The following is a 23,884-nucleotide window of genomic DNA, read 5'->3' on the forward strand; positions in this document are numbered from 1 at the left end:
CATAAGAGATAATCAACCAAATTTTGAATGTACATTAATTTCAACCAACTTCTTTTCAATTCCTATTATGCATCAGGCATCTTAGTAGATTCTAAACTACTTTTTGAGGTGAGTTCCAGTAACAATGAAAAATAATATTGTGGTTATTACATGTAAAAATTAGAATACATGTTTCAAAAAGGAGTTGTTGAAGCTCATGGATCAGGCATATGAAAAAGAGATTCAGCCTTGAGTCTGTATAGTAAAGGGATAAAAGAAGGTCCTCTTTGGAAAGAGAGAAAGAGGATACTGTGCATGAATGCAGGAAAATGCATTTAAGCTACATCAGAAGAGGCTTTATAAAATAGTCTAAGGAAATGGAATATTCTATGCATAAATAGGACCAATTGCAAACCACTGAGCAAGAGTCAGCAGGTTGGGAAAACATACTTCCTAGGCCCTCATCAGGCAACCCCTCCTAAGCAAAATCATTGCTTAAGATTGCTCACTTACATGACCTAGAAGCTGGTGATTTTGCAGGAATGATTCCTTGATTTCTCTTTCTCTTTGACCAATATTTTCATCCTACTAATGATTACTGTTGAACAACCTGAAATTCAGCCCAGGCCTAACGCTTAACCAAAAAAACAAACAAGAACTAAATAAACAAATTTGGATAAACCATCCAGGGGTGCCTGGGTAGCCGAGTAGCCATCAGACCTTGATTTTGGCTCAAGTCGTTATCTCAGTGTCCTGAGATCAATCCCTATGTTTGGCTCTGCACTCAGCATGGAGTCTGCTTGTCCCTCTCCCTTTAGTCCTCCCCCTGCTAGCTTGCTCTCTCTCTGTCTCTCTCTCCCTCTTTTCTCAAATAAACAAATGAATAAAATCTTTGAAAAACAACAACAAATAAACTATCCACTCCAAAAAGAAAGAAAGAAAGAAAGAAAAGAAAAAGAAAAGAAAGGAAAAGAAAAGAAAAAAGAAAGAGAAAGAAGAGAAAAAAGAAGCCTTTCCCTACATGACAATCCCAGGCTAATGTGGTCTTCTCTCCCCACTTCCTTCTTCCTGTCAAGATATGTTAATGCACTATTAGGTGTGAGAGATAAAGTAAACCCAGCTGTGGGCCAAGCCTGCCTAGAGCTTACACTTACCCAAATAATCATACAAATTTATCATTGCACATTTTGGTGAATGCTATAAGGTAAATGTATTGAATGCTATAAAAGCATGAAACAAGGTAATCTAGTCTATTCAGGGACATTTGTTTCTGTGAAATTGTTGCTTAAACCTCAACAGTAAGTACAAATAGCATTTGTATGTATACATACAGGTGTGCATAGATATGAGGGAGGTAGATAACATTTCTAGGAAAGGACAATATATGTATCCATATGCCCAGCCATGAGAAAGGATGGTTCTTGAACACTTGAAGAATCAGGCCATATTCCACAAACATTTAGTGAGCACTTATTGTGTGCCAGGACTTTCAAACAATAAGAAGGATGTAAAAAATAAATGCAAAGTCTGATCTTAAGAAATGACCAAATAATAATAATTTAACAGTCTTATGCAATTGAGGTGAAATAGTCATGAAAAAATAATACCAAATTAATTTGATTTAATGTGTGCTCTCCACATGACATATAGTGCTATAAGAATATTAATCCTGTGTAGCATTTCATTTTCATAATAATTCTATGAAAGAAATTCAATTTTTAATCCCAACATTATAGATGAGCATACCAAGGCTTAGAGACATTAAAGATATTGTCCTTATTGGTACAGGTAGTAAATGGTGAATACCAGATTCAGATTCACTCATAGAAATATTTGAGTTCAAAGCTATTGTCAGAAACATGGAACATATATTCTTCTAGAAAATACTAATATTCTGTGCCAAGCATACACGTTCTAAACATTGCTCTCAAAAAGCTTACCTTCTAGATTCTAATGGAGGACACAGACAATAAGCCAAAATATATATCTGGTAATTATTTTCATCCGTTTTAGGTATAATGTAAATAAAATAAAATATACCAATATTATTTTTAAAATTAAGTGAGTTTGGGCAAATAAATATAGTCATGTAATTACCATGATCCCCATGATTTAGAACATTTCTACTGCTCCAGAAAGTAACCTTATGTCTCTTCTGAGTCAATTTTCTTCTCTACCCATTGCTCCTAGCAACAAGTGACCTGATTTTTGTCACTATTGTTTTGCATTTTTTGTAATTTAATATAAACTGAATGATTCAATGTATCATCCTTTGTGCCTAGCTTCTTTTGTTTAGCATAATTCATTGACACTTATCATGCTGTTGGATGTATCACTAATACCTTCCTTCTCATTGCTGAGCATTATTCCATTGAATAAATATACCACAATTTTTTTTCCTCCATTCACTAGTTACTGGACACTTTTGTTGTGTCCAATTTTTAAGTCATGAATAAAGCTATAATAAACAGACAAATATTTGTATGGACACATGTTTTCACTTTTGGGTAGACACCTAGGAGTGAGATTGCTGGTTGCATAATTAAAATACATTTTACTACCCAAGAATTTGCCAATGTGTTTTCCAAAGTGGTTATTCAATTTCACATTCTCACTAGTGCTCTCCCTCTGGACCTGTCTGTCATCCTTCCCAACCTTTTCGAGGTGGCAGTCCCCTTGTTTTGTTAACATATACTAAAGGACTGAAGGGGGAGCTAGAAAATTCTGTTTCCTCCCAATGCTGTTTCTAGACCATTTCTCCATACCTGGCCCCCAGAAACTCCAACTCCTCCTGAAGTACACTCTGCCAAACAACTCCACTTTCTGCAACACACCCACATTACTCTCGCTAATTCCTTCCCCATCACAGCTCTCATTCCATTGAAGGTGTCAGCACCTGCATCCCTGTCTTCTCTACCATTATTCCATTCACCATACATATACTACTCAACAAATACTTCAAGAGAGCCAATTTTGTCCCAGGCATGGTTTTAGCTACTGGGATAATGGGCCAAAAAAGATAAAAATCCCAGCCCTCATCAAACATGCATTCTACTGAAGAGATATATACATACATACACATGTGTATACACACTACACCTTTCTCCGTACATATATAAATGTGTGTGTGTGTGTGTGTTCCATGTTCTATATTCCTCTAATATATACACTTCATTTCATATATGTATGAAACACCTTAGATGTCATGGTCCATTTCTATGCCTAATGTTATTTGCACTCAAGCAGCTCACTTTCTTCTCCTCCTGTTACATTCCACATCACAAAGCCTTGCTCCTATTAAACCCCAATCCCTTGAATATTTGCTGATTTAAAAAAAAAAATCGCAAGTGCACTGAATAGTCTTATTTTAAGCTTATGGTCACAAATATTCAAAATCCACTCTGTTCTGTTTAACAGCCCTAATTTATGTCCTTAATGAATTTTCTCACTCACTTTTTTGGATGACCATTTTAGATCTTCTCAGATGTTTTCAAATATAATTATTCTCTTCCCCTATTCTCAGCTGATGGTCAAGTTTCTTATAAAACTGAGAAAACTCAAGCAGCTGTGAACTTCCTCATCTCTACCAGTGTTTATATATGTACCTGTATATTTTGACTTGCCTCCAATTAAAGAAGATAAACATCCCTGTTCCTACCTGAAGCCAATTCTCTGAGCTTGATTCTTCCTTCTCTCACCCATTAAAGAATTTTGTTCTCACGATTGTCTTTTCTCCAGTCTGAATCATTATCCCCTCATATACCAGACTATTCCCAACTCCATGTGAGTATGCCATAGTAAAATCCGTCCTAAAAAAGTCCCCACTTATCCTAGATTTCCATGTGCCCACTTCCTTATTTCTTTGCTTCTCTTTAAAATACAACTTCTTGAGTCACCAGGGTGGCTCAATCGGTTAAACCTCTGGCTTTGGCACAGGTCATGATCTCAGTCTCCTGGGATCGAGCCCCATGTCTGGATCTATGCTCAGTGAGGAGTTCGCTTCCCCCTTTACTTTTCCCTCTTCCTGTGCCTGCCCGCCCCCCAACTCATGCATGTCCTCTCTCTCTCTCTCTCTCTGTGTGTGTGTGTGTGTGTGTGTGTGTGTGTCAAATAAATAAATAAATAAAATCTTTAAAAAAATAAAAACTAAAATAAAATAAAATACCACTCCCCAGGGGTGCCTGGGTGAGCCAGTCAGTTAAAGCATCTGACTTCTGGTTTCAGCTGAGGTCATGATCTCAGGGTTGTAAAATCAAGCCCCTCATTACATTCCATCCCCATTACATTACATACACAGAGTCTCTGCTTGGGTTTCTCTCTTTCCTTCTGCCCCTCTCTCTTATGTTCTCTTTCAATCTCTCTTTCTGGGAAAAAAAAAAAAAAAAAAACAAATAGAAAGGGGAAAAAGAAACTTCTCCACCAATCCACTGAACCTCTTTTCAAAATCATTAACAACCCACATCTTGCCAAATTCAATGGTCAGATTTTTGTCTCACCTTACTCAATATCCACAGCATTTGACACAGTTGGTTTCCCCTCCCTCTTTAAATAATTCCTTCCCTTGGTCTTCAGAACACCACCCTTTGCTAGTTTTTCCTCCTACTTTGATGATGACACCTTCTCAGTGTCTTTCTCAGCATCTACCTTGAAGGACCTCAGGCCTCCTCTCTCCCCACTGGCCTCCTTAGTGATTTCATCCATCACTGCAGATACCAACTTTAGGCTGAGTGTTCCCAGACACCACAATTATTCAGTTGTCTAGTTGTCTAGTGGGGGTCTCCAACAGCCATCTCAGTCTGAATGAGATCATAACAGAACTCCTGATTTCCATCCACTACCACCATCCCTACCACCCAAAATGGACATCTGCCTTTGTCCTGTTGAGTTTTCCTTTAATAAATGACACACTACCCATTCAGTTGCCTTACTAGATTACTATGCTTGTCATAAAAAAATATCACAGATGGGGTGGCTTAAACAACAGAAATTTATTTCTCACAGTTCTAGAGGCAAAATGTTTCAGATTGAGGTGTCAGCAGATTTGGTTCCTTGTAAGGTTTCTCTTCTTGCCTCACAGATAACCACATTCTCACTGTATCTTCACATGTTTGTCTCTCTGTGCAAGTTCATATTTGATATTTTTAAGTGTGTTCAAATTTTCTCTTCTTATAAGTATACCAATGATGTTGGATTAGGGTCCACACTCAAGACCTCATTTTAACTTAATCACATCTTTAAAGGCCTTATCTCCAAATATGTCTACTTTCTGATGCACTGGGTCTAGAGTCTCAACATTTTGAGGGGACGCTATTCAGCCCATAGGAGTTGCTAAGTCCAAAATTTTAGCTGTTATCCCTATTCCTCTTTTTTCTTTCTACTCATACTGACTTTCTTGCTGTTGTTTTGTTTTTAACACACCAAGTTTTTCCTTCCCAGTGCCCTATCCAAACAAGGAAGAATTTTTATGGTGGGAAAAAATGTCCTGGATTGACACCTGCTTTTGTTTTCAACATTTTTTAGATGTATAAACTCCTAAGATTTCTCAAGGTTTTGTCATTGTCATTATTTTTCTTTTCCCATTTCTGCGGGTGATATAAACAATAGAAACTTAGTGTAACATCAAAGTTTCATCAGGGTTGGTTCCTTTTGAAGACTGTGAGGGAGATTCTATTCCCTACCTCTTCCCCAGCTCCTGGGGGCTTGGTAGCAGTCTTCAGAATTGCTTGGCTTGTAACAGTATAGTTGCAGCTTCACATGGCACTTACCCTGAGTGCTTGTCTGTCTCCAAGTTCCCCCTTTTAACCCACTGAGCCATCCAGGCACCCCAAGTTCCCCCTTTTAATGTGGATCATAGACATACTGGATGAGGGCCCACACTAATGACCTCATTCCAACCTGAAGACTCTTACAAACACCTTATCTGCAAATAGGGTCATAATCTGAAGTACTGGGAGTTAGGACTTGAACATACAAACTTTGGGGGAACAAAAATCCATATCAATCCTTCTATAAGTACTCTGGTGGGTAAGGCACTTAGTGACAGAAAATTACCAAAGGAACAAATCAGCCTCTTGCACATCTATCCTCAAACTCACAACATCCATGGGAAGAGTATAGTTCAGTGAAGAAGCATAAATGTTAATATTCAGAAGATGGGGAGAAACAAGAAATAGTTCTTCCTTACAATTCTCATACCACTGATAATAGACATTACATACCAGTTCTGTGAAGTATTTCATTCAATTCTTGCATTAGCCTGATGCATTGTTTTCCTACTTGAAAAACAAGGATATTGAGAAAAAAAATAGATGAAGTAAAACTTTCATTGTCAGCATAATGAAAGAGTTGTAATCTCTTCCTATGTTTGCATGACTCTAAAGATGTCTAATGTGTGTGACCTTATCATGACTCCCGTGTTCTATGAAAGAAACATAGGAACCATTGTCTCTGTTCTCCAAGTTTTTACAGTGTAGCTGATAAGATGAAGCATACATAAAACCACAAATAAGTTGAAAATAAAATATCAACAAGACCAATAAAGTTTCTTGGTGGAAGGGACTTTGTCTCATTCACCAGTGGAGGCTCTGTACATAGTAAAGTAACTAACACCAAGGGTGTGCTCAATGCACATTTGACAAATGAGTAAGAGAACGAGTGCATGAACAAACAGCATATTAGGTCCTGCTCACTCAGTAGGCTATTTATTGAATGCTTACTATATACCCACTTAGGTGTCAAGTACTGCTTAAAGTTCTGGCAGTTACAGGGGTAAGCAGAGCAAACAAGATCCCTGCCAAAGTTGCTGAAATTCCAGGAAAAGAAATATATTCTTTTTTTTTTTTAAAGATTTTATTTATTTATTTGACAGATAGAGATCACAAGTAGGCAGACAGGCAGGCAGAGAGAGAGGAGGAAGCAGGCTCCTTGCTGAGCAGAGAGCCCTATGCGGGGCTCGATCCCAGAACCCTGAGATTATGACCGGAGCCGAAGGCAAAGGCTTAACCCACTGAGCCGCCCAGGCGCCCCAAAGAAATATATTCTTAACAAGGCAAGTGCACATGCCCTAACAGAGAATAAGCCAAACGATGCATCAAAGGAGGGCAGGAGCCCCCATAATTCACAACCATAAGAACCACCTAGCCTCACTTGTAAGAATAAGATGCCCACTGTTTTCTGAGGACTAATACTAACTGAATGTTTACATCTTGAAAGGCATTATTTTGAGTACTTTTCACATATGAATGCATTGATTCCTCACAACATCCCTGCAAGCTGGGTCCTGTTGTTATTCCCATTTTATGGATGAGGGAACTGAGGCACAGAGAAGGCAGTAACACATCTAAGGATGCAAAACTAGATGGTAAAGCCAGGATTTGAATTCACAGAGGTTAGTTTCAAAACTCCCCCTTTTATGGAATACAATATGTAAACTTTATATATAAGGAAATAAAAATATGGTCCTTAAAGGCAAATACGGCAAATTGTCAAAAATCATTGAATCTAGGCAGTAGGTTTCTAGGTGATTAATGCATGGTTTGTGCAACATTTATGGACAAAAAAATTTCATGATAAAACAGTTGAGAAAAATACAGTTTTTGAAAACTTTACAACAATGTGATTAAAAATACAACACACACACACACACACACACACATTTCATAGTTCAGTAAAGGAGAGTAAATGCTAATAACCTAAGGAAGAGTAGCATTTATCTGTGGGCCAGTCCATGTCTACCTGACTCCTAGTGCTGAGCTCTAGAGGGCAGGAACTGTGCCCTATGACCACTGTATCCCCAACACTTAATACGAGATTTAGAACATGGTTGGTGCTTAATGAATGCTTAATGAGCAAAAGAATGAAAGAATGGAGGTGAGAGGTATAGTCTGTACAAGTTGGGGAGATGGGCGACTGTAACAAAGCACCACAGACTGGGCGGCTTCAAAGAGCAGACATTGTCTCCCAGTTCTGAAAGCTACAAGTCCAAAATCACAGTGTCAGCAGGGCCATGCTTTCTCTGAAACCTGTAGAGGAAAGAATCTTTCCTTGCTTCTTCCTAGATTCTGGTAGTGGCTGTCAATCCATGGCCTTCCGTGCTTGCTTCTGGATCTCTCCAGTCTCTGCTTTTGTCATAACTTGGCACAGCATTCTCTCCATGGACCTCTCCCTCCTCTTAATATAAGCATACCAATCATACTGGATTAAGGGCCCATCCTAATCCAGCATGGCCTTAACCGAACTAATTACATCTGCAAAGACCCTATTTCCAAATAAGGCACATTCAGAGGCACTGGGGATTAGGACTTCAACATGTTTTTTGAAGAGGCATAAATCAACCCATAACATAGATGCTGGAGAGAAGCGTGGAAAGGGAGCACTGGTCTTGGCATACTTCACCTCTCCAAAATGTCCAGAAGGACGCAGATCCAACCAGAATGCTCCAGCATGTAAGATGGAGAATGAGCTAAATATGTATTCATTGACAATACTGACATTGCAAGGAAGTTTACAACCTCCACCAATCAAATGCCAGCAATAGCTGGCTTCCCCCCAGAGCCATGTCAGCTTTCCCTAAACAGCTTGTGACTGGCTTCTCAGCGGCTGTTTATGTTTTCAGAATATTAAGCAGTGTTTAGTCACTTTCTCAGGAAGGGCTTCTCAGTGCGGTTTCTAAATATGTGCTGAATGTGTTTCCAAAGAGGAAAGGCGCCAGAGGGCCTTTGGTGGGGCCTGCTGAGCCTTGTAATCACAACCAGATGACAGAGCTTCCTGGCTCTTACTCAAAGAAACTAGCATGGGTCTCGAACACCAGCTCCCAATCAGCTTGGGCAAAATCCCCATGGTTTGTCTTACAAAAAAATAAAAAAATAAAAAATTTCTGGATTCCTTGGTTCTATCAAGTCTCCAACTCTCCATGGGGACTCAATTTTCCCATATGGGAAGAGGACCCAGTCTCCCCAACCTGATGTTTGAAAATCCAAAAAGCGGTGCCATGGCTTCAAGTTACCAGGGAAGAGATCCCCAGAGGATTAGCCCCAGATCTCCATGTGACTCACTGACACTGGTGAGTTTTTGTTTTGCTTTATTTTTGTTGTTTTGTTTTGGGTTCCCCCCCCACCTCCACCCTAGGGTTCTTAGAGAGCAAGCAACAGAATTTAACTAATTTAAGCAAAGGGAGAAAAGTGCTTATTGGATGGATACTGTGGGAAACATGAACAATATCAGACCTCAGAAAGACTGGAACAGGGAATATATTATAGCTCTAAGCAATGGGAGAGCTCTGATAACAGCATCCTCATAGTGAATGATCCTAGAGTCCTAGGTGCCTGTGGGCATCTGGTCAAAATGCCTATTCCTAACCTAGATGGAGTCATTTGCCCTCCCATGTAATGAGTAACATGGTCGTGGGGGTGGGAGGTGTAGAAAAATACTCTTTGGATGATAGAATACTGTTATCAGAAGAAGGGAGATATTGAAGTACACTGAGCAGGCAACAACAGCAGCTCCCATGGGCAGCCTGAGGTGTGTGCTGGAGACTCAATGAATCTGGTCCAAAGGGAGGTCTGCTGCAGCCTGCTTTTTCAGGGCCACACTCTGGTTTCCCTGTAAACTCAGCAGGTGCCGGATCTGTCTTAGGCACCCAAACCACAGATAATAAATCCCAGATGGAGAACAACCCACAGAGAAAGAGATCTAAATGGAATTTCTACTGAACAAGAGCAAGGCGCTTTACTGTCCCTGTTCCACCATCTCAATCTATCACCTGCAGAGAAAGCATGAGCCCCAGTAAGCCCTACTCTAGCTCCTACAGGACAAGAATCAGCTTCCGTGGGGCGCCTGGGTGGCTCAGTGGCTTAAGCCGCCGCCTTCGGCTCGGGTCATGATCTCAGGGTCCTGGGATCAAGGCCCGCATCAGGCTCTCTGCTCAGCGGGGAGCCTGCTTCCTCCTCTCTCTCCGCCTGCCTCTCTGCCTACTTGTAATCTCTGTCTGTCAAATAAAAATAAATAAAATCTTTAAAAAAAAAAAAAAAAAGAATCAGCTTCCGTAGTCTGCCTCCTAAGACTCTCTCCAGCAACAACTTTTTATACCCAGGATACTTTGCAGTATGTGCCCAGGCTTTATTCAGGGCTTCCATAATACCTTGTACATGGGATCATCTCTGCCCCTTAACACATTAAAGTGACAGGTACCAATACCTAGGAGTACTCATCAAAGGCAAGCTTCCTTGAGCAGTAGAAATTCCCCTGCTTCTCCAAGTAGTAGCCATTATATGGGCAGAGAAGGGAAGGGGTTTGGTAGGCAAGAAGAACAGAATACAATCTGGGGACCACAGTACCATTTGGAGATCACACAAGGAATGTCAGCAGCAGAAAGGAGGCATAATAAGGGTCTTGTGTTTATTAAGAGGAATAAGAGAAAGCTTTCAGCAAAATTTAAAAAGCATAAACTATTTTTTAAATAATAAAAAATGTAACTATATTAAACTAAAAGCCAAAGTTCTAAATACTTCCTACCAAAAAACCCACAAAATTAAAACAAATAGTAAAGAGGAAAATAAAATCTTGCAGCAACTATATCAAAGGGTGTTAATGTTTTTATTCTGTAAAGAGTTCATTCAGACTACTAATAAAAGGAACAATTGCATAACAGTTTATTTAATTGTTCAACAAATATTTATGATGCACCTATTATGAGCGCAGTTCAGAAAAAGAAAAACAAATCCCTCAGAATGATATGAACAGAAGCTTAACCTCACACAGTGATTTAGTAAATGCAAATTAAAACAACAGGATATTTTGTTTATTTTTACCTAACAGATTGGCAACAATTAAAAGGATTACAAAACATGGCGTGGGCAAGATTTTGCAGAAACATATAACCACATGGTGGTAATGGGAGTATATATTGGAATAAATTTTTGAAGTTCAGTTTGGCAAAAGGTCAGTATCTAGTAAATACCCTTTAGCTCAGAAATTCCACTCCAAAGAAATATTTTCTACAGACATACACACACATGCACTCAGCAAGTTATGTCTAAGGATATTCATTGCAGTAATGCTTGGAGAAGAAATAGAAAAGTAAAATGTTCCAAACTGAAAACAATCTTCATGTTTATTTATAGGCAATTGTAGATTTACATTAAGATACATTTATACAATGAAATACCTTGAACCATTAGAAAGACTATGCTAGAATAATATAAAAATAATAGTAAGTACTAATATGAAAATTTCTACTACATATCATTAAGATAAAAGAAATGGGAGAGAGAAAACAGTGTTTTTGGATCCCTTTCATCTGTGTGAGTGATCAGATGGGAAGATAGGGCTGTGAGTGTGAGTGTCTGCATTCTAATCTATTTGCGTAGGATACAGGTGTAACAATTTCTATTTCATTCTATTTTCTATCAATTGTGTGAAATTCATGTCTTGAAATCTATAGATTTTACTTGATTAATTCATTTGAGGATCACTGCACACTTGTAGACTTTTATTTTCTCTAGAGTGTCTTTTTTTGTTCTTATTCCATATTTTCTATATCTTCACATCTTAATGCAGCTCTCAAACATATTACACATCCGAAGGAGATTCCCTTTATCCCCTCTAAATCCAGAACACTGTATATGATTTGTGATGTTTTTATTTAAATGAGAGACCTCTGTATTTAGAATTATTAAGTTCAAGAACTGAATGTCCTAGCAGAGAGAAATATAAAGATGTGCTTGGGTCCTTCTCCAGGGCCAGAAAGGTCAATAATTCCTTTGAGAAAGAAAATTCTAATCCATGTGCTCTAATCTCTTGTGCATGATGATCCATGAGCAAAATCCCCAAAGTTGAACTGGCTTTGTCTACTGTCTGGCCCATTTTTCTGATAAACACATCCCAGGAGACAAAGAAAATTTGGTTGACCATCAGGTGAAAGTCAGTCATTCTGGTCCTAGAAAAATACTCACTAGAATTCAGAACAAAGTAAGCATCCTGAAAAAAAAAAAAAAAAAAAAAGAAAGAAAAGAAAAAGAAAAAAAAACACATTATACTCGATTTGTTCTTCCTCTGCTTCAACACAGCCTCACAGCCTTAAGTGACAGTTTCCCAAATGACAGCATATACATGGGACACCCTAGAACACTTATTTCAGAAGTTAAGGAGCTCCCCAGAGGCAGTCAGTCCTGATGGGAAGACAAAGCAGTTGGGCAGGGTACTGGTGTCCAACACCCTTCAGAGAACTAGCAGACAGAGACCCAAACCCTGGGACCACAGAGGCATTTTCTGAATTAGTGCTGGAAGTCATGACTGCAAATTACATGTTAGCACTTTCCTTCTGGATTGTGCTTTTATGAATGGCTATGAACATTACAGCAGTCACCCTGTATCACTAAAAAGCCTTGTGAAAGATACTATTAGCCCACACACCAGACAGTTGTCTAATTAGAAACATAACATCCCATCTCAGCTGAGATGTTGGAAATCACAGTGGCAGCAAGCAGAGCAGCCGCACGTCCTGGGAACCATGCATAGAAGACAGCCGTCCTGGTGGCTCATTATGCCTTCTCTGGTAGAAATGGGGTCCTACCACAGGTCCCATATTGGATAATAAAAAATAATCGTAGCAACAAGCACTTATGTTGTTCGCCCTGTGGGACGGATTCTGTTCTAAGTGTTTTTATGTGATTGTCATTTAATCTGACAACAGCTCTATAATCCCTGTACCTGTTATTGCTACATGTCAAACCAGAGAGATGGAGCCACATGGCAAACTGGTCAGTGCGTAAAGGTAGGTGGCTCTGGAATTCTGGCAGGATGGCTCCAGGGCTTTCACCCTAATCACTCTGCTATACTACCTTTCTAAAACTTCACTGGGGGCTCAATCAAGGCTCCCCTCCCTCCTCATTTCAGAGCAAGTACAATGAGCACTGATTATGATTTTACCTATGGCCTCAGTCACTTTGTAGAAAGTAGAAAGATCACAGGCAGATGATTGGAACTCTGTTTGAAATTTTCTCAGCCACTTGCTCATGGTGGGGCCCTGAACTGAGAATCTATTATCTTTGACTAAATTTCTCACCTGGAAAGTAAGAACAAGAACACTCACCATACAAGGTGTCAAAATTAAATGAGATGTTTGTAATGGTGTTCAGTGCATACTGGTTCTCTTCTCTGTCTTAGCTCTGCCTTTTTCATAATCTTCAGTCTACTCCTTAAAAAAAAAAAAAAAAAAAAGATTGTATTTATTTGTTTAGAGAAAGTGCATGAGCAGGGGGAGGGGCAGAGGCAGAGGAAGAGAGAGAATCTCCAGCTGACTCCCCACTGAGCATAGAGCCCAACATGAGACACAGGGCTTGGTCCCAGGACCCTGTGATAATGACCTGAACCAAAACCAAGAGTCAGTTGCTTAAACAACTGAGTCACCCAGGCACCTCCCTTAACCTCCTCCCTGTCTACTCTTATTCACCTCAGAATAGAGATGATAATAAATCTCCTTATTTTCAATAGCACCAGGAATTCCTTGGCTTGTACCTGCAGCATTTCAGTCTTGGTCTCCATAGTCACACGACATTGCCTCCTGCGTGCTCTTCGTGTAGTGTTTCTCTTTTCTTATAAAGGAGCACCTGGGTGGTTCAGTGTTTACCTTCATTCAGCTCAGGTCATGATCCCAAGGTCCTGGAATTGAGCCCTGGGTTGGACTCCCTGCTTAGCCAGAGAGTCTGCTTCTCCGTACTCCTTTCCCCTTCCCCACCTCTCTCAAATAAATAATTAGAATCTTAAAAAAAAAAAGTTATATTGGATTAAGACCCATCCTAATGACTTCATCTAAATTTGAGTACATATGCAAAAACCTATTTTCTTTTTTTTTCTTTTCTTTTTTTATTTCTTTTCAGCATAACAGTATTCATTGTTTTTGCACCACACCCAGTGCTCCATGCAATCCGTGCCCTCCCCAATACCCACCACCTGGTACCCCCAACCTCCCACCCCCCACCCCTTCAAATCCCTCAGATTGTTTTTCAGAGTCCATAGTCTCTCATGGTTCATCTCCCCTTCCAATTTCCCCCAACTCCCTTCTCCTCTCCATCTCCCCATGTCCTCCATGTTATTTGTTATGCTCCACAAATAAGTGAAACCATATGATAATTGGCTCTCTCTGCTTGAGTTATTTTACTCAGCATAATTGCAAAGATCTATTTTCAAATAAGGTAACTTTCACAAGTACTAGGGGTCAAGAATTCAAAATATATATATATTTTTGATGACGCAATTCAACCCATAAGAGGGATGTAAACATGACAAATACAGAGTAACATAGAATTGCTTCAGGATAAATAGAGAGAACTGAGGCACATGCCTGGAACTTTTGATAAATTTATTTCTCTCAATCAGGAAACATGAATCAGGAAACAACACATTTCATGGAGAAGGTAACAGTGGATTGGGAGGCCAGAATAATTGAGGAAAACCCTTTCTCATAAGAACAGAGGGAGTAAAGTTGCTCCCTTACTGTCTACTGTATACTATTCCTACTCTACCTCATTTAATCCCTCCAACATCCCTAAGAGGTGGGGAAGTAAATTCACACTCATGAATGATTAAGCAACTTGCTCAAGATGAGACCACTGGTAAATTTCAGGTCTGGAATATGAACACAGTTATGCCTGGCTTCAGAGCCAGAGAGCTTGTGAGAGCTCTCACAGCTGTTCAATGCTATCTACACATAAGGGATTAAGATTATTATAATATAATTGTGGGTCTGTCATTATTATTGCCACATGGAAATGGTGACCACTAGATGTAGATGAACTCACCAAGGGGATCCAAGGTCACTCACTCAACTGACCTGATTTCTCTAACCATCCTCCATCTTCTTCCCCTATCCTCAGATCCTTTCTTACCTCTGGGTCCAGAAGGGTCAATCCTTGAGGTATTAGTGCAGCTGTAGCCCACTGAGACTTCCATAAACAGGCCACAGGTAGGAGAGCTAAGATGTTGTGCAGAGTCTTGAGTCTAACACACCTAACACACCTAAACTGACAACCCCGCAGTCCTTATCCAGCTCTGTGACCTAGTATCATTGAGTTTCAATTTCCCCACTTGTAAAATAAGTACAATTATGCCTACTCATATGGTTATTGTGAAGATTAATTAAATGTGGCAATACATGAAAAACACCTAGTATAGCACCTGATACCTATGCATAGTCAACTAATTATACCTGATATGATAACTTTCTTACCTCCCTAAACCAACAGGCTCTCCTCTATTTTAGTTCATTGTGCTATACTCCTGTACTCTGATCCAAATGGAGGGGTGGAATGAAAGAACACTAGATCCATAGAACACAAACACAGTGGGATTTTGCCCAAGGGCAGTCATACTTCAAACCACGTGGTGTAGGGTACAGGAACACACAGAGGTCATAGTTTCCTAGGATGGCTGTAACAAAATGCTACAGACTGGGCAAGTTAAAACAACAGAAATGTATTGTTTCACAGTTCTGGAGGCTAGATGCCTAAAATCAAGGTGTTGGCAGGGCCATGTTCCATCTGAAACCCCTAGTAGACAATCCATTCTTGCTTCTTCCAGTTTCTAGTAGCCTCAGGAGCAGTTACCCAGCCAGTAAATACACCATTCCAGTATCTGACTTCATCCTTACATAACCTTCCCCTGGTGTCCCAGTGTCTTCACATGGCTGTCTTCTTCATAACAACATGACTCATTTTGGATTAGAAGCCCACCCTACTGCAGTACAATCTTATTTTAACTAATTATGTCTACGATGACCCCATTTCCAAATAAGATAACAGTCTGAGGTCCTGGGGTTAGGAGTTCAACATCTATTTTGTGGGAGACACAATTCAGCCCACAACAGACCATGCAGACCAAACTCCAAGATTCTGGCTTTCCATTCTCCCTTCCTCTCCATTCCCCTCCCCTCCAGGACCTAGGTTGCAGTCTGGCTGATGAGACATTTGAACCCTCAGATTGAAGAGACTCCTTGCATGCATCTCTTTCCAACTCAGCATGCAAACAACATTGATCATTTGAAACCAGCCACAGTGGAAGTATTCACACAACAAACACTTCTCAGAGAGACTATTATTCAGCCTTTACCATTCCACAGATGCCTGGGGGAGTCCCTCAGTTCCTGTGGCATAATAAAGAGACAGAATCCATGGGTTTCAAATTAGAGTGGACAGAACGGAGGAGGACTTTCATGTGGGGGCTGAGAAAGTCAGTTCACTTCTCCTGGGAAGTGTGTAATAGAGGTCAGAATGTTTTTCATGCTACCCTGTAGGCCAATGGTAAAGACTGAGGGAGATAATGGGTGGAAATACAATATATTCTTTCCAAACATAGGATTATTATGTTGCATTTTTCTTGCAGGGACTTGTTTTATTCACCTTGAAAAATACAAACAGGCCTCAGACATGGCACATGGTGGCTACCCAATATTTATTAAATTAAAATCCTAATCAGAAAAGGCAGGTTTTCTTCACCTTGCCCAAGTTTAACTTCAGTAAAAACACAGTCTAGCAATCTGGCCAACTGCTAAACCAGAATGACTTCTAGAGAGACCATATCAATAATTCACCTTGTCAACAATTCATACAACAGTGGCCAATGCTTTCATCTGTCTCCAGTTGGAACTTGAAATGGATTATCAATCCCCTGTGTTCTCTCCTTTATCCACCCACACTCTGCAACTTTGCACCAGCTCTTGTTCTAAGGCCTTACTTGGACTGTGGCATTATGACATTAGTATCACAATGGGTCTTCTGACTTGTATCTGCTCCACTTACTCAGCCATCTTTCTACCCTCTGCCTGAGGTAGTCTTTCTCAACACATATCTGACCATTTCATCTTATTACTTAAGATCTAAAAATTATTTTTCCACCCTTAGATGCAACTCAAACTCCCTGGGGTTGCATTCAAGACACTGGGGGTATTATTTGATTTGGATCTAGGCATGATTCTTTCAGCTCCTTCTGTAAACAGACCCTGACCCCACTACAGATAGAGACAGGCAAGTGACCCAAGTCAAGCCAATTAGATTTCCCATCTCCTAGTCCCTGTGACTGGTGATCCAGGAAGATCACAGGACTCAAGTAAAGCCAATCAGTGTTCCCTGGGACCTACTCTTTTCAACAGAGGAGTCCCTTTTATTTAAAGTCATTATTTTGGAAAGAAATAAATTTATCTATATATCGTGTTCCTTATCACATGAGGAAATTCCATCTCAACAATAAAGCATCTTTAACCTTGGGCCAGTTTCTCTGGAGTCATGCCCTGTTCTGCCCACACCCAAGCTTTGCCACATAAATGCACCCCATTTCACTTCTTTGGTTGGATTTCTGTGATGAAAAAGAATCCTGACTAGTAGGACAGCCCTTGGCATTCTGTTCTCAGCTTGTCTCTCCAGCCTCACCAACCTTCCTACCCCAGGATCTATGCTGTCATATCAGTCCTGGTCTAAGATCATGCCATGATCTCCACATCCCCATCCCTTTGCATAATCTGATGTCTCTTTTTGGAATTCTCTTGTCGATGTTTGAACACCCACTTTTTTCCTATTATTTGTGTATGCATGTGTGCTTTTGTCTGTCTTTCCCAGTGTAGATAAACTTCAAAAAATCAAAGTATAAATTCACTGCTGTGTCCCTGCCACCTACCCAGGGTTGAGAACATAGTATATACACAGTAAATACTTTTATGAAAAAGAAAAATGCATTTATCTTCAAGATTAGAGGGAATTTGGTCATGATATAAAATCAGAGACTTTGAGGTCACAACTTCGCCAGACTTTGAACTTTCTGAGGACAGTCCCTGTGTATTACCATTCCTAATGCTCTAGACCTGCAGATAGGTCTTAGTATGTGGTGGGTGTCTAATAAAACTGTGTGTACCATGTAGCCCATAAGCTTTTGGGCCTGAGCTGAGCCTCTGGGGTGCCTAAAAAACTTGAGGGCATTCATTAAACCTGTGTTTGGATCTAGGTGGCAAATAGTCTAACTTTGCTTCTCTAATTACTTTTCATCGTTTTCGGTGGAATAATAAATTACCTTACCATTGATAATAGTACCTTACATTTATTTTTATCTAACTAAATTCAATATTTTTTAAGCCATTTAATTCTTATAAGAATGTTGCATCATAGCTACTATGGTTTTCCCCTTTTTAAGATTAGGAAACTGAAGGTCCCAGCTTTTAGGCAACATGCTCAGATGTCCATGACTGTAAGTGTCAGAGTAGGAGTGGAGTTCCAAGGCCATCTGACAACATTCCTGTATCCTTGGCCACTCCACCATGACCTTCACTTAGCTGAGACTATGGAAGGTGCCACAATCACATTAGGGACAGAAATGTCAATAGGACACCACTCCTATCTTCAAAGAGCTGGGGACTCCTGGAAAAACAGATAATGGCATGAAGGTAGGTGTATAAAAGTAAAGTATAGGAAACAGAGAGCTAATACCCACTGAGAGAAGACTGAGGGGACCAAGTAGATAAGAAAATCCATTGGAACTGAATTCTAAAGATGAGTGTATGTTAGCCAGAAAAGGAAACTGTAAAGAATAAGAAAAAAGGAGAAGAAGAGCACTCTCCAAAGAGAAAGCAAATGCAAAGGGCCAGAAACAGAACAGAACGTGGTAAATAGAACTCAAAGAATATCAACATTTGAGGCAGAGAGCGGGGAAGGGGGAGGACCATATCATTAAGATATCAAAGGCATGGACATCTCACCAGGAAATTAGACTATCTTGAAGATTCTTATATAGACCAATATAACTCAGCATACTAGGCATAGGCATTGGAATCAGACAGATCTGAGCTGATGCAAATGAGCCAAAAGTAAGGTCCTACATGATATTTCTTTACTATGACCTAAGAGAGCAGAAGTGAAAGAAACAGGAGGGTGGGCCAAGAAAAATACTTTATCAAGTTGGCTGCCACTAGGTTCACCTGCCAACCAGGTGCAACAGGTTGTCTGAATATAAAATGAGCTCTGCACAGCCTAACCAGGGGAATCAAAGAGGGGTGGAATCAAACCATTTGGTTCCATCTCCCACAGATCAAGTGTTTAACCCATACAGAACTAATTCCCCACTTCTTCTGAGCTACATATGCCCAGGTGACTAAGGGTACTGCAGATTCAAGGCCACAGAGATCCCAGGACAGGAGGCAATAGGCAAACTGCACAGGGTGCCCAAGTGTGGTACTGGCAGATCTCACCTGCCAAAAGTTGGTGGAACTCCTGCTGAGCTTGTTGCTATAGGAGCCCTTGAACAAAAACTCAGGTGAGAACTAGAGGATCTAAAGAGGTAGACTCATCAAATGCAGACTTGCCCATCACTTACTGGCTGTTGTATCTTATGTGCTGGCTAAAGACCACTCGATACTTCAGTTTTTTCTGATAAAATGGGAATAATAATTATCTAGCTCATGAGAAAATTCAATAATTATTTAGCTCATTAAATTGTACTTGGTGTCTAGAAAATGTTTAGTAAATGGCAGCTATCTTTTATTAATTATTACTATCACCACCAACAACAACAATAATTTTATTGAACAACATTTCTCTGAGATTTCTACTTTGAATCACTATGGGTTTTTTTTTATATTAATGACAAGTTTTATTATAAAGGATACATATCAGGAGCTGGCAAGTGAAGAGACACAAATGGCTGTCTCAACACAAGGCACTTGACATCCTCAAGTAGAAGCAATTTAAGAGGCAACTAGAGTGACTAACATGGAAGGAGGAAACCACAGTCTTTATATAATCTAATTTCAGAGGGAAAAAAAATAATCCCACCTCTATTGTCTTATTATATTCATTAGAAGCATGTTAATATTTCCACCTCACATTCAAGAAGACAGGATTACATACATTCTGAAATGTACAACCTTTTTTTTAATTTTTTATTTTTTAGAATCACTATGGGTTTTATTTATTTATTTATTTATTTGTTTGTTTTTAATAATTTTTTATTTCTTATAAACATATATTTTTATCCCCAGGGGTACAGGTCTGTGAATCACCAGGTTTACACACTTCACAGCACTCACCAAAGCACATACCCTCCCCAATGTCCATAATCCCACCCCCTTCTCCCAAACCCCCTCCCCCCAGCAACCCTCAGTTTGTTTTGTGAGATTAAGAGTCACTTATGGTTTGTCTCCCTCCCAATCCCATCTTCTTTCATTTATTCTTCTCGTACCCACTTAAGCCCCCATGTTGCATCACCACTTCCTCATATCAGGGAGATCATATGATAGTTGTCTTTCTCTGCTTGACTTCTTTCGCTAAGCATGATACGCTCTAGTTCCATCCATGTTGTCGCAAATGGCAAGATTTCATTTCTTTTGATGGCTGCATAGTATTCCATTGTGTATATATACCACATCTTCTCCAGAATAGATCACATCCTCGGTCCTAAATCAGGACTCAACCGGTATCAAAGATTGGGATCATTCCCTGCATATTTTCAGACCACAATGCTCTAAAGCTAGAACTCAACCACAAAAGGAAGCTTGAAAAGAACCAAAATACATGGAGACTAAACAGCATCCTTCTAAAGAATGAATGGGTCAACCGGGAAATTAAAGAAGAATTGAAAAAAATCATGGAAACAAATGATAATGAAAATACAACGGTTCAAAATCTGTGGGACACAACAAAGGCAGTCCTGAGAGGAAAATATATAGCGATACAAGCCTTTCTCAAGAAACAAGAAAGGTCTCAGGTACACAACCTAACCCTACACCTAAAGGAGCTGGAGAAAGAACAAGAAAGAAACCCTAAGCCCAGCAGGAGAAGAGAAATCATAAAGATCAGAGCAGAAATCAATGAAATAGAAACCAAAAAAACAATAGAACAAATCAACGAAAGTAAGAGCTGGTTCTTTGAAAGAATTAATAAAATTGATAAACCCCTGGCCCGACTTATCAAAAAGAAAAGAGAAAGGACCCAAATAAATAAAATCATGAATGAAAGAGGAGAGATCACAACTAACACCAAAGAAATACAAACTATTATAAGAACATACTATGAGCAACTCTACGGCAATAAATTTGACAATCTGGAAGAAATGGATGCATTCCTAGAAACATATAAACTACCACAACTGAACCAGGAAGAAATAGAAAGCCTGAACAGACCCATAACCAGTAAGGAGATTGAAACAGTCATTAAAAATCTCCAAACAAACAAAAGCCCAGGGCCAGACGGCTTCCCAGGGGAATTCTACCAAACATTTAAAGAAGAACTAATTCCTATTCTCCTAAAACTGTTCCAAAAAATCACTATGGGTTTTTAACCTACTATTTTATACAAGAGCAAGCAAGAGTAACCTTGATTTTTTTTTTCCAAATAAAAAGCAGCACTTGGGGTGCCTGGGTGACTCAGTGGGTTAAAGCCTCTGCCTTCGGCTCAGGCCATGGTCCCAGGGTCCTGGGATCGAGCCCTACATCAAGCCCCGCATCAGTCTCTCTGCTCAGCAGGGAGCCTCCTTCCCTTTCTCTCTCTCTGGCTGCCTCTCTGCCTACCTGTGATCTCTGTCTGTCAAATAAATAAATAAAATCTTAAAAAAAAAAAAAGCAGCATTTTATTTTAAATCCTTTTGATCTCTGTCTGTCTCTCTAGAAACCTAACTAGAAAGTACTGTTTGATAAAGGGCCCAGAAGTTATAGACCCCAGTTCCATCCTTGCACATAAGCTGTATGTTCTTGGGCAATTCCATTTGCTCCAACCCACTAAATGCACTGATTGTGGGCAGGCCCTCTGGGCCTCACCCCAGGAATCACAGGCCAATCCGGCTCAGCCATCTGAGAGCTCACAGTCTAGCAGGCAGGCATAAACCCTAAACCACCTGACTGTGGTATCAGTCAATATAGTCTTAACAAGCATCACAGAATGCCAAGGGGAAAACAGAGAATCACACAGGGCCTCTGGAAAATTGGTTCACTCATTTGTCAAAAGAATGAACAAGTGTGTCCCGAAATGTAGATCATAGATCTCTAGTAAAATTCAGACTAGTTTGGTGGTACACAGGACATTAAAATTATATTGAATAGTGTATTGAGAAAATCACTCTCCTTACAATCTCGTTTCACTCAGGAGAGATCCATAATGGACAGTTTGCTAAACTTCATTTTTTGATAAAAAAGGGACAGACCAATGGCTCAGAGCTTATTTTGGCTGATGTGGTTTCCATGTATAATTGCATAACTTTATTTCATATTCTTATTTTATGTACTTTCTACAACTTTCATGGAAGCACTACTTTCAAACTGAAAATTTTATTTATAAATATATACTTAATTTTTTAAATATAAGTTGATTTAAAAAAACATTATGTAAAAATAGTATAGATGGTATGCAATTGTAAGGAAATAACTTTTTCACTACATGATTCAATATGAAATAATCACTTATATGGATGACATACAAGTATAGCAAAAATCATGAAAGAGGAATCAAAATGCATAGTTTGGGAAACATTGGAGTAAATGACCTACAAGGTCGTCTACTTTCTAAATACCCTATTGTCTATTACACAAATACCTTATCGAAAACATTGCTTGGGAGTCTTTAACGTTTAACTGATTTAGCTAAGATGACTTAATTACCTGTTTCATCCTTCTGTGGCTTGGAATAAAGATATGGTGCGTAGAGCTAAGGCAGCCATTTTGGACCATGTGGTGGTCTTTATGATGAATACCAAAAGGTCTTAGAGCAGAAAGGAACATGGGACACTGATGAATACAGAACAACTAAAGTAGTCTTATACTAGCTACTACTAGACTTCTTTTATATGAAACTAAAATAAACTTCTTCAATGTGTACCTGACTCTGATTTTGGAATTTCTGTGGCTGGACCTATCTTAAGTGATGCAGAATTTAGTTCTTGCAAGAGAGGTACTACAAGAAATAGAATCTAAAATATGACATTGGATAAGGCACTAGAGGCAAACATTAAGGATATTTCATTTCTCTTCCTGATGCTTCATTATTGGTGTGTAGAAATACAACAGATCTCTGTACATATATTTTATATCCTGAAACTTTACTGAATTCATTTATCAGAGGATATTGCAGGTAAGAAATCTGGTGTCCCATGCTATGAGGTGGCAAAGCATTTCGCCAACTTACTGCCTACTGGTCGTTGGAACACAGACCACACACTCACTGAGGCTATAACATTTAAAATAGAAAAACAGGAAATCTCAATAATGTTTATGTACTAATTCTCTATTGTTACATATCAGCTACCCCCAAAACTTAGCAGCTTGAAACAGCAACCATTTGTTATCACCTATTTTTTGTGGTTGAGGAACTCAAGCACATTTAAGCTGGATCCCTTTGGATCCAGGATTCTTTCAGGGTTGCAGTTGAAGTATCATCTCGGGCTTCAGTCTCATTGGAAGGCTCAGCTGAGATCCACTACATTTCCTTATCTACCTTGCAGCTGGGTAATACAAAGCGACTAAGTTCTTTTCAACGAGATGTAAACTTAAACAGTGTGGGGAGCCTTTGGGAAAACTACTTAAGGAGAGCTGACTTACATTGAAGGAGCATCCCTTTTCTCCATCACCTTTTCTTTCTCCTGATGCCTGAGATATGGTTCTGATAGCTGGAGCTCCATGGAACATGAGGTAACCTGGAGGATAGAAAATAGTTCTTGAATAATGAAGTACTTGACAATGAAGGAGTCTAGGTCTCTGATGAAAACAAAGATAAACTTCTACCTTATCTAAGTTGCTGGTTTTTTAGGTGTTTACTGCCAAACTGAAGCAAGCATCCAGTTTATGCCCACTCCTATGAACAGAGAATTCTTAGAACAGTGCTGGGCACACAAGTACTTTATAGCTACAAGGAGTTGTTACTACTCTAATTCCATGCATTGATGG

General features: G+C 39.5%; 1 long non-coding RNA gene across 1 annotated transcript; it reads right to left on the minus strand.

Annotated features, from left to right (window-relative positions):
• Positions 1 to 10,604: 10,604 nt before the first annotated feature.
• On the minus strand, positions 10,605 to 23,638 carry LOC101681323. The gene is made up of 3 exons (XR_200883.3): positions 23,540 to 23,638; positions 13,070 to 13,174; positions 10,605 to 11,955 (listed from the first exon to the last, which is right to left on the minus strand). It is a non-coding gene; the product is annotated as an uncharacterized LOC101681323 (long non-coding RNA).
• Positions 23,639 to 23,884: the final 246 nt, after the last annotated feature.

This window comes from Mustela putorius, unplaced genomic scaffold, assembly GCF_011764305.1.
Source record: "Mustela putorius furo isolate JIRA1106 unplaced genomic scaffold, ASM1176430v1.1 tig00000083_pilon_pilon_pilon, whole genome shotgun sequence".
NCBI lineage: Eukaryota > Metazoa > Chordata > Mammalia > Carnivora > Mustelidae > Mustela > Mustela putorius.